General features: G+C 39.7%; 1 protein-coding gene across 1 annotated transcript in view; it reads right to left on the bottom strand.

Annotated features, from left to right (window-relative positions):
* sin3aa (SIN3 transcription regulator family member Aa) overlaps positions 1 to 7,527 on the bottom strand; it is an 86,084-nt gene extending 78,557 nt beyond the window's left edge. Inside the window, exon 1 of the mRNA XM_034175974.1 lies at positions 7,486 to 7,527. The gene's annotated coding sequence lies outside the window, so the exon portion shown is untranslated. The remainder of the gene's footprint in view (positions 1 to 7,485) is intronic.
* Positions 7,528 to 12,024: the final 4,497 nt, after the last annotated feature.

Genomic DNA, 12,024 nt, shown 5'->3' on the forward strand with positions numbered 1-12,024 from the left:
TGGCAGTCAGTAATGGTTACTTTTTTAGACCAAGCAGAGGGGAAAAAAATGGACTCACTCAATTCTGAGGAAAGAATTATGGAATCATGAAAAACAAAGAACGCTCCAACACATCACTAGTATTTTGTTGCACCACCTCTGGCTTTTATAACAGCTTGCAGTCTCTGAGGCATGGACTTAATGAGTGACAAACAGTACTCTTCATCAATCTGGCTCCATCTTTCTCTGATTGCTGTTGCCAGATCAGCTTTGCAGGTTGGAGCCTTGTCATGGACCATTTTCTTCAACTTCTACCAAAGATTTTCAATTGGATTAAGATCCGGATTATTTGCAGGCCATGACATTGACCCTATGTGTCTTTTTGCAAGGAATGTTTTCACAGTTTTTGCTCTATGGCAAGATGCATTATCATCTTGAAAAATGATTTCATCATCCCCAAACATCCTTTCAATTGATGGGATAAGAAAAGTGTCCAAAATATCAACGTAAACTTGTGCATTTATTGATGATGTAATGACAGCCATCTCCCCATTGCCTTTACCTGACATGCAGCCCCATATCATCAATGACTGTGGAAATATACATGTTCTCTTCAGGCAGTTATCTTTATAAATCTCATTGGAACGGCACCAAACAAAAGTTCCAGCATCATCACCTTGCCCAATGCAGATTCGAGATTCATCACTGAATATGACTTTCATCCAGTCATCAACAGTCCACGATTGCTTTTCCTTAGCCCATTGTAACCTTGTTTTTTTCTGTTTAGGTGTTAATGATGGCTTTTGTTTAGCTTTTCTGTATGTAAATCCCATTTCCTTTAGGCGGTTTCTTACAGTTCGGTCACAGACGTTGGCTCCAGTTTCTTCCCATTCGTTCCACATTTGTTTTGTTGTGCATTTTCGATTTTTGAGACATATTGCTTTAAGTTTTCTGTCTTGACGCTTTGATGTCTTCCTTGGTCTACCAGTATGTTTGCCTTTAACAACCTTCCCATGTTGTTTGTATTTGGTCCAGAGGTTAGACACAGCTGACTGTGAACAACCAACATCTTTTGTAACATTGCGTGATGACTTACCCTCTTTTAAGAGTTTGATAATCCTTTCCTTTGTTTCAAATGACATCTCTTGTGTTGGAGCCATGATTCATGTCAGTCCACTTGGTGCAACAGCTCTCCAAGGTGTGATCACTCCTTTTTAGATGCAGACTAACGAGCAGATCTGATTTGATGCAGGTGTTAGTTTTGAGGATGAAAATTTACAGGGTGATTCCATAATTTATTCCTCAGAATTGAGTGAGTCCATATTTTTTTCTCTCTGCTTGGTCTAAAAAAGTAATCGTTACTGACTGCCACAATTTTTTTTTCCTGATTTCTTATAGTGTTTCTTAAAGCCAGAAAGTTGCCATTTGAAATGACTTTAGTTTTGTGTCATGTCTGTGATCTGCTTTTTTTTTCTACAAAATTAAACAACTGAATGAACATCCTCCGAGGCCGGTGATTCCATAATTTTTGCCAGGGGTTGTATATATGTATGTATGTATGTTAGATTTTTTTCACAGTTATATACAACACTTATAAGTATTTTTTATTTTTTTTATTTTAACAGGCTGCATTTACGACTTATGGCCGTGCAGGTGCACTAAATCCTCTCAGGGCTGCTGCTTTCACCATGACTGCATCAAAATGAACAGTTATCACTTAAAAATGAGTCGTCATTACACGACATCACACTTATGTAAACTTTGGAATTAATCTGTGCCTCAGTTCTTAATGTTAGAAGCGACATTCCAATCAAGTGTGTGCTGGGATGCTTCTAATAGTCACATCACCCCTGTTGGAAACATGCAAGTACTCACGAGTACTTTGTTTTTGAAGTCTCTGTAGCCATTTGCTGTGAATGCCGTATACTTTGAAACCGGTCACGGAAGTGCACAAAGTAATCCCGATGGATCATCAGATAGTCACTAAGAGCCTGAATCTTAATTGTTATGATTTCGGTACAACATGTCCTCTAATATATTTATTGAATGGGTTGCCTTAATCATTATCAGAAAATTTGCCCCTCGTGAGGAATTTTTCAGGAGCTGCCACTGCTTATATCACCTACTGATGAATGACTGTTCTTGTTGCAGGGCCATCTGAAGGATTGGAGAATATGGGCAGAGGCAGATCCCGGGTAGGGGTGCACTGGGGGGGGGTACAGCATATTTTGTTTTTTTTGTTTTTTTTTTTTTAAGTCACAAGCATCATATAGTGCGACGATGACGGCTGATGTTGGTATGAGCAAATGGCACCAAGGCCAAAGTTGTTCAGGTGCAACCCTCTGCAAACTGCCATTTACAGCCCAAAATTCTTGACCTACTTTGAAAACAGAGGGTATCAGGTCAAAAATGTCCCAGTAAACCTTAGACAGACTGAGTGATCCTCTAAGTAAAGTAGACATTACCTTTATGTAGGAAACAACAATTTTTTTTGACATGATCTTGCTCATTCACTGGCAAATTATAGACAGATATTGAATATACCTTTCTCCACAAAAATTCTTGAAAACTAGTTTTTTTTCTTCAGTTCTGGAGATGCTGTTTTCAGCTGCTGCTCAAAGAAAATGAGAAATATATTTCTTATTACTTTAATTATTGGTTTAAAATGGCAAAACTATGACTCTATAAGCTTGAAATACAATTGAATTGGTACATTTTCAGCAACATTTCAGGTCATTTTTCAGAAATTCTGTGCTGGGTGGCACAGGCAGTTTGAACCCGAGAGCCCGGTGGAAATTTGCAGTACCGGGCAGGGCCTCCCAGTACCGCCGACCGTGGCTAGAACCCTGTTGCTGATAACGATCTCTCTGAGTCACTCCAGTCAGTGTCAGTAATTTATCACTGTACCATGACCACTTACCGGTATGAAAGTGGTGAAATGACCTTCTACTGACAAAACAGCGCTTCCGGAAAGTATTCACAGCACTTCACTTTTTGCACATTTTGTTACATTACAGACTTATTCAAAAATGGATGAAATTCATTTTTCCCCCTCAAAAGTCTACACACAATACTCCATAAAGACAATGTGAAAAAAGTTAGACATTTTTGCTTATTTATATATTAAAAAATAAATAATATGTACGTAAGTATTCACAACCTTTGCCATTAAGCTCAAAATTGAGCTCAGGTGCATCCTCTTTCCACTGATCATCCTTGAGCTGTTTCTACAGCTTAATTTGTGTCCACCTGGGGTCAATTAAGTTGACTGGACATGATTTGGAAAGGCACACACCTGTCTACATATAAGGTCCCATAGTTGACAGTGCATGTCAGATCACAAGCCAAGCAGGAAGTCAAAGGAATTGACTGTAGACCTCTAAGACAGGATTGTCACGAGGCACAAATCTGGGGAAGGGTACAGAAACATTTCTGCTGCTTTGAGGGTCTCAATGAGCACAGTGGCCTCCATCATCTGTAAATAGGAGTTCAGATCCACCGGGTCTCTTCCTAGAGGTGACCACCCGTCTAAACTGATAAACTGGGGGAGAAGGACCTAAGTCATGGAGATTAGCAAGAACCCGATGGTCACTCCGCCAGAGCTCCAGCATTCCTCTGTGGAGACAGGAGAACCTTCCAGAAGGACAACCATCTCTGCAGCAATCCACCAATCAGGCCTGTGTGGTAGAGTGGCCAGACAGAAGCCACTCCTTAGTAAAAGGCACATGGCAGCGCACCTGGGGTTTGCCAAAAGGCACATGAAGGACCGACCGTTTGGTCCAACAGGTGGTTTGGTGAATCCAAACTTCTTCCACTGATGGATGATGGAGTCCACTGTGCTCATTGGGACCTTCAATGCAGTAGAAACGTTTCTGTACTGTTCCCAAGATTTGTGCCTTGCGACAATCCTGTCTTGGAGGTCTACAGTAAATTCCTCTAACTTCATACTTGGTTTGTGCTCTGACATGCACTGTCAACTGTGGGATCTTATATGTCGACAGGTGCGCTTTTTTTTTTTTCCAAATCATGTCCAATCAACTGAATTAATCCTAGGTGGACTTCAATTAAGCTGTAGAAACATCCCAAGGATGGTCAGTGGAAACAGGATGCACCTGAGCTCAAATTGGAGTTTCATGCCAAAGGCTATGAATACTTACGTACGTGTGATTTTTATTATTATTACTTTTAATAAATAATAAAAACTTTCACATTCTCATTATGAGGTATTGTGTGTAGAATAGGGCTGCAACAAACGATTATTTGGATCATTGATGAATCTGATGGGGCTTCGACACGATTAATCGGATTAGCAGGGGAATTTTTTTTAAATGTGCCAGGGAAACAATTTTTTCTCTCCTTCCATTTATTTAACAACAGAACATTATTTGAAAACTTAAAATCTTGAAATCAACAAATCGTCAAATGTCCCTTGGCTGTTGAAATATAAAATAATAAAGAATAAAACAGTTTATAATAAAGAACAAAAAATTATTTCAAATGACATTGCTTTATCAAAGTGCTGAGTTGCCATAAAACAACATTGAAACATATAAATGTTATAAAATATATGGTGAAAAAAGAGGTATTTTTGTTGCTGCAAATGAGTAATTAGCATAACCAGTTAACCATAAAACCTAAATCAAAAACTGTAGCCTGACTCATTATATGTGCAACATTCTCTGTATAACTTGTAAACTATGTGGTCATTTCACAGACACGTGACTCATGTCTCTTTCTCTAAAATTGTATTGTAGCATTATTATTATTACTATTGTTGCTATTATTATTAATATATAAATAAAAATAAATTAAAAATTATAATTTGTAATACATTTGACTCTTTTACGACAACAAACGCTGAGCCATTAATTATTATACAGAAAACAAATGCACAAACATGCTGAAATGCATCCATCCATCCATCCATCTTCTACCGCTTAGTCCAATTAAGGGTCGCGGGGGGCTGGAGCCTATCCCAGCAGTCATAGAGCACGAGGTGGGGTACACCCAGGACAGGACGCCAGTCTGTCACAGGGCCACAAATAGACAAACAAACACAGACACACCCACACACACACCTACGGACAATTTTAAAGATCCTAATCCACCTAGCCCGCATGTCTTTGGATGTGGGAGGAAACCGGAGCACCCGGAGGAAACCCACGCAAACACGGGGAGAACATGCAAACTCCACACAGAAAGGCCACGGGAATCGAACCCACAACCTTCTCGCTGTGAAGCAACAGTGCTAACCACTAATCCAGCAGCTTAATGCTGACTTTAACATTGAAAACGCCATAGACATGCTAACACGTTAGCATGGGTGTTAGCACAAAATACATCTATCAACTGTTTCAGAAGACCATAACAGGTCAGTTTAACATAAAAAAGGTAAATATTTCTCACAGACATATGCTCTTTACGGTTTTAGTGGAGAAAAATTAAGATAAAGCAAAGTAAACAAATGAAACCAACGAAGCAGCAGCTTGAAGCACTCCTTCATTGGTTCAAGATTCAAAGCGAAGCTCGGTTGATTATATGGAAGAAACAAAACATTTGCAGTAAAACAAAGTTATTTAGCAACTAATCGATGACTAAATTAGTTGACAACTATTTTAATAATCGATTTTAATCGATTAACTCAATTAGCTGTTTCAGCTCTAGTGTAGAATTTTGAGGAAAAAAAAATGAATTTAATCCATTTTGGAATAAGGTTGTTACATCAAAATGTGGAAAAGCGAAGCGTTGTGAATACTTTCCAGATGCACTGTAACAGGTCAATATTTGTAATTGGCTTGATCGTGTAATCGTCTCCTGTCGCCGGTTGCTGTGAACTGGCATGTACACATTATGCATCACTTTTAGGTTAATATTTTAAAATAAAAAGGAAATTTATCATATCATTAAATATTTGAGTCAGACATTACTGGAACAATGATTCAATTAAATATATATTCAGTGTAAATTATTGGGGCTAAAAATGGATTATGTAGAGATGCAATATTTTTGTTGGTATTTTTGTTTTGAGGACATTATTACATTACAGTAATACATTGTTGTTGCTATTTTTTGAGGGCGGGGGTTCCCTCTGGAAATTACAACTTTTTATGTAACTTGTGATAGTATTTATATAACCAGAACAACATTTCAAGTATACATTTTTAGATGGGTTTAAATGGGCTTTTTTTTCCCCACTATGTTTGTACAGGTTGATCAGCATTTCACACGGATTTGTATTATCGACTTTTAAATGGCACATTGCAGTGGGTTAAAAAATATCACTACTAAAACTCAGTTAATTTTCTACAAATTCACGTTGAAAAGAAAATAATTTCAACCTCATTTCAAAGGTGGCAAAAAAAAAATGCTCACCGGAAGCTGTCAGTGACAAGCGACATGCCCCTTCGCGTTAATTGGCCCTGGGAGCTGTCAGTGACGAGCGGAGAGGCGTGCAGACACGCCCTCTCATGTTAATCGTCCTGAGCGGAGCAAAAAATAAATAAATACGCGGGGGAGGGGGAAAAGTACTTCCTGGACTTCAGTGACACATGACTCCGTGGGAGGGGCAGACTGCGCGTGCTGCCTTGCTGTCATTTCAACCAATCAACGCCTCAAACCTTCATTACAAATCCCCCAAAAGGTGGAACTTCCAAAATAAACCATCGCCCACGACAGGCGGAGCTGCAGGAGCAGGAGGCAGCCCAGAATGCACCTCCTCCTCCTCCAGCAAACAAGCGGAGTGGTTACACAGTCAGAGACTGCAGCTCGCGCAGCTTTAGTTCACAATCTGAGTGCAATCGACCAAATAAATGCATGCGTGTGTGTGTTTAATCATAATGTTAAACTGCTGCTCGGCTGCTTCACACGCAGTTTTTGGAGCAACATCAGGCGGAGAAGCGCACTGCGGGCGGCGCAAAGAGCGGCTGCAAAAGCCGCCGCGATCGTGTCGGCGCCGCCGTGCAAAACAAAAGGCACGTAAACGCATCACGCCAGATCTCCAAACGCCACCGGACACGGTGCCGCGGGGCCCCGCACGAGCACAGCCGCGCGTTCTGCGGACAGGAGGAGCCGCTCGCTCGCTCCGGGTGTCCTTACGAAACAATGCCAAAGTCAAACGAAACGGGAACTACACGGCGCCGCTGGAACCACGGAGCACGGACCCACGAAGCGCCGCCGAGAAAACGCTTCCACGGCGCGTTTCCACATCGCATTCTTTGTTTACATGGAGTAAAATGTCTAAGCTGTCTGAGCACAACCCCCCTTCTGCCGATCGCCTCCAAACACAAACACACCACAAAAACACGGCCACAGATTACAACTAAACACCTCATGTGTTGCCGTCCACCATCTCCCACCCCCACCAGAAAAAAAAGCGCATTTAACTCATTTTTTTTCTCTTCCTGGACACAAAAGCTGGAAGTGACACCGGAACGGCCCGCGGTAACATCTCAGTCAGTGCAGCCATAATGTCGTTCGTAAAGTTTAGTTTAATCAGCTGTTACATACCCAGGAAAAAGACTCCTTACTCCGGATTCGTGTTTGTAACAAAATAGCTGGACACGCCCCCCTTCGATGGCATTGGCGCATAGTACATGTGACGTCATTAAATTTTAAATATCTCCCGCGAAAGCCGAGGCAGCCTCGCTGTTCCTGCTACAACTCAGCTGCACCGATGAACAGCAAACGAACGCTTCTCACAGTTAACACTGCGAATGGGCCACAGTGGAAATGTTTGTTTGTTTTTTACTTTATTGTGTCGTCCATGTTTTACCTAATGCACATACTCTAACGTGTGTCAAGTTGCACGAAATAAAGTCAATCAATCAACGCTAACCTGTTATCAATAACCCACAACACAACAGCTCCAATAGACAAGTTAAAATGAGTAACTGATCATCTCTTCAAGCCAGTCATCAAGGATCAATAAAAATCAGTAATGTAGAGTTGGTTAATCAGAATTGAGTCATTTAAAATCAGTCATCAGAAAATGGTTAACACTAGCCATTAGAAATGTAGTTTTAATTTGCACTCAGTTAAAATTAAGAATTTTGCAAAATCATTACTCAGGAATTAATTAAAATCAGTCGATAATTTGTTCAAACTGAGAACCAAAAATCAGCTCAGATGACAGATCACCAGGTCAGCTGATGTTCTCTGTCAGTCACAGACAGTTATCAACAGGAAATACTGTCATGAAGACATCATCCAGAGACAGGATCCACTCCAAACTAACCAGTCACAGCTCACAACTGAAATGAGGCACACAATTTTTATTTTTGGAAAGCCTGTTTCTCCAGCATTATTTATACCAATGTTTTCCCATGGTAATAACTGAGTAATTATTGTTTATAATGAAACTAGCGGAGTTACCTGTTCTCCGCAAGGTAGTAAAGAATAATTTAGCCATGTTATTGTATATTTCATGTCACTTTAGATAAGAATAAGAAAGAACTTTATTCATCCAGAAGGAAATTCTTTCAGGTATAGTAAATTGCATTGTGTGTATGTTGTCATTATTAATTTTCATTGAGAAATTTGTCACATTCATGAGACTCAAGTGAACGATGATAAAAGGTGACAGCATGTCATATCACTGCAATGCTCTGGCATGCCGTACACAGCAGGTATTTTAACTGGAAAAAAATGTGCACCTTAACTCGCACGCAGCATGCGCGGGCCCAGTTGGAGTGTAATTAAAATGCACCGTAGCCAGCTGCTACTATGTACTAAGTAATGTGTGCTTGCTACCTGACCTGAGTACCATGCGAACTGCGAAGATAAGGGCTCCAGTGAGTGGGTCGTGATCTAATATATGAGGCTGACCGTGTGTGTTCGCACACGTACGCTTGCAACTTAAGGGCAACAGTGACAACCCCTTGGTGTCCCCAGTCACCATACCAAATTTGGTGTGGATTGCTTAATTACTGTGACTGTGCATAGCAAAACTACTCACCACGCACGGTCAGCTTTATATATTAGATAACTCATTATTAGCTTTGTAATTACTGTATATCCAACAACCATTTCTTACAAGTAAAATGTCTGGAAAATGGAATTAATGCAAGAAATGCACAGCTTGTATCTGAAAACAATTCCATTAATTTAAAAAGAAGAACAAAAAGACTGCAAGAGGGTGGTCTTTTTTTAACTGAAAAAATATTAAAGGTTCTAATGTATTTAACTGAAAATTACTGGTGCCAGAACATCAAATAGTCGTTTTTGGTTCCTTTTGTATATGAACACCTACAGGTAAAAGTAAGTCCCTTCGGCTGCTCCCTTGTTTGCACTTGGGGTCGCCACAGCAAATCCAAGGTGGATCTGCATGTTGAATTGGCACAAGTTTTACGCCGGATGCCCTTCCTGACGCAACTCCACATTACATGGAGAAATGTGGCAGTGGTGGGACTGAAACCAAGCGCATTAACCACTTGGCTACCGCCCCTGCTATGAACGCCTACAGGTACAACTAGTCATTTGTTAATATGAATGTCATTGATACACATTCAGTGCAGTGTAGAAATAAATGTGAGATTTGACTGAATTTAGTATTTAATGTATGTGCATGTGTCATGCCAATTAACTTGAAAATCTTTACATGTAAACTGATGAACGTATGTGATATATGTTGCAGTAGTTTCACTCATCCATTAATTTGGGCGTTACTGTTAACAAGGTTGGATTCTAATTTGGAATCAGTTCAAGTTTGGGTTGGGATAATGAATGAAAATCATTTGTTGACTCATCGTGTACCACCATTTGTCAAGTAGTCTAGACAACAAATTAACAATAAGGTCAGATCTAAGCAGTGGAACTCTATATTGACTTGAATTAAAAACAAAAAGAACTGTAGAACTACAAGGTGAAATCATTGCACGAACACGGGAAACTACAGTAGTGTTCAGAATAATAGTAGTGCTATGTGACTAAAAAGATTAATCCAGGTTTTGAGTATATTTTATTGTTACATGGGAAACAAGATACCAGTAGATTCAGTAGATTGTCACAAATCCAACAAGACCAAGCATTCATGATATGCACACTCTTAAGGCTATGAAATTGGGCTATTAGTAAAAAAAAAAAAAAAAAAAAAAATAGAAAAGGGGGTGTTCACAATAATAGTAGCATCTGCTGTTGACGCTACAAACTCAAAACTATTATGTTCAAACTGCTTTTTTTTTTTTAGCAATCCTGTGAATCACTAAATTAGTATTTAGTTGTATAACCACAGTTTTTCATGATTTCTTCACATGTACGAGGCATTCATTTTGTTGGTTTGGAACCAAGATTTTGCTCGTTTACTAGTGTACTTGGGGTCATTGTCTTGTTGAAACACCCATTTCAAGGGCATGTCCTCCTCAGCATAAGGCAACATGACCTCTTCAAATATTTTGACATATCCAAACTGATCCATGATACCTAGTATGCGATATATAGGCCCAACACCATAGTAGGAGAAACATGCCCACATCATGATGCTTGCACCACCATGCTTCACTGTCTTCACTGTGAACTGTGGCTTGAATTCAGAGTTTTGGGGTCGTCTCACAAACTGTCTGCGGCCCTTGGACCCAAAAAGAACAATTTTACTCTCATCAGTCCACAAAATATTCCTCCATTTCTCTTTAGGCCAGTTGATGTGTTCTTTGGCAAATTGTAACCTCTTCTGCACGTCTTTTATTTAACAGAGGGACTCTGCGGGGGATTCTTGCAAATAAATTAGCTTCACACAGGTGTCTTCTGTCACAGCACTTACAGGTAACTCCAGACTGTCTTTGATCATCCTGGAGCTGCTCAGTGGGTGAGCCTTTGCCATTCTGGTTATTCTTCTATCCATTTTGATGGTTGTTTTCCGTTTTCTTCCATGCGTCTTTTTTTTTTTTTGTCCATTTTAAAGCATTGGAGATCACTGTAGATGAACAGCCTATAATTTTTTGTGCCCGCGTATGTTTTCCCCTTTCCAATCAACTTTTTAATCAAACTACGCTGTTCTTCTGAACAATGTCTTGAACGTCCCATTTTCCTCAGGCGTTGAAAGAGAAAAGCATGTTCAACAGGTGCTGGCTTCATCCTTAAATAGGGGACACTTGATTCACACCTGTTTGTTCCACAAAATTGAGGAACTCACTGACACTGCTATTATTGTGAACACCCCCTTTTTTTTTTTTTACTAATCGCCCAATTTCATAGCCTTAAGAGTGTGCATATCATTTGTGAGAATCTACTGGTACCTTGTTTCCCATGTAACAATAAGAAATGTACTCAAAACCTGGGTTAATCTTTTTAGTCACATAGCACTACTGTTATTCTGAACACTACTGTACATGGAAACAGTATTTGAGGTTCTAGTAGATGGAGTGCTGGCTGCTGGTGGATGTTGGCCTGTGTTGGTTTGTGCTCGATCTCTGTCCTCGTTTAGACAGTCTCTTTGCAAGGTTATCCTGTCTCCATCTTTGACTGCTGTGCAGGAAACCAGGTTCAGCCACTGTACCTGAGTTCAGAGAGGTGTCCTGTCCTTGGCAGGGGACATTGGAAATCAGCCAGTGTAAATGTCTACCTGTAAATTGTCTATGTAAATTGAAGCCATAAAAAATATATAGTTATTTGAAATAGCGCATTGTTACTATTTTTTAAAAATGATTTCTAGGCTTAAATTGTAGGAAAGTCTTGCTATCTGAATTACCCAACTAGTTGGGTGCTAGCAAGCCATAGTGGACTGTTACGACTTAGGTAAAGGCTTACAAGTCGAAGACATTTCTGAGGTTAGATATCATTTATTCTTTAGCATTATCGTATTGTATGGCTCATCGTTGATATTTGTCTCACTGTTGACTAAAGCTCAATTTTAAGTAGTTCTATAGAATCCCTAAAGATAGAAGGTCTTAATATATTGAACAAGCAAATCTCAAACCCAGTTGTTTCCCATTATAAACACCTACAGTTGTGCTCAAACGTTTACATACTCTGGCAGAATTTTTGATTTTTATTTTGGCCATTTTTCAGAGAACATGAATAACAAAAACTTTTTACCCACTCACGGTTAGTGGT

This window comes from Thalassophryne amazonica, chromosome 8, assembly GCF_902500255.1.
Source record: "Thalassophryne amazonica chromosome 8, fThaAma1.1, whole genome shotgun sequence".
Lineage (NCBI taxonomy): Eukaryota > Metazoa > Chordata > Actinopteri > Batrachoidiformes > Batrachoididae > Thalassophryne > Thalassophryne amazonica.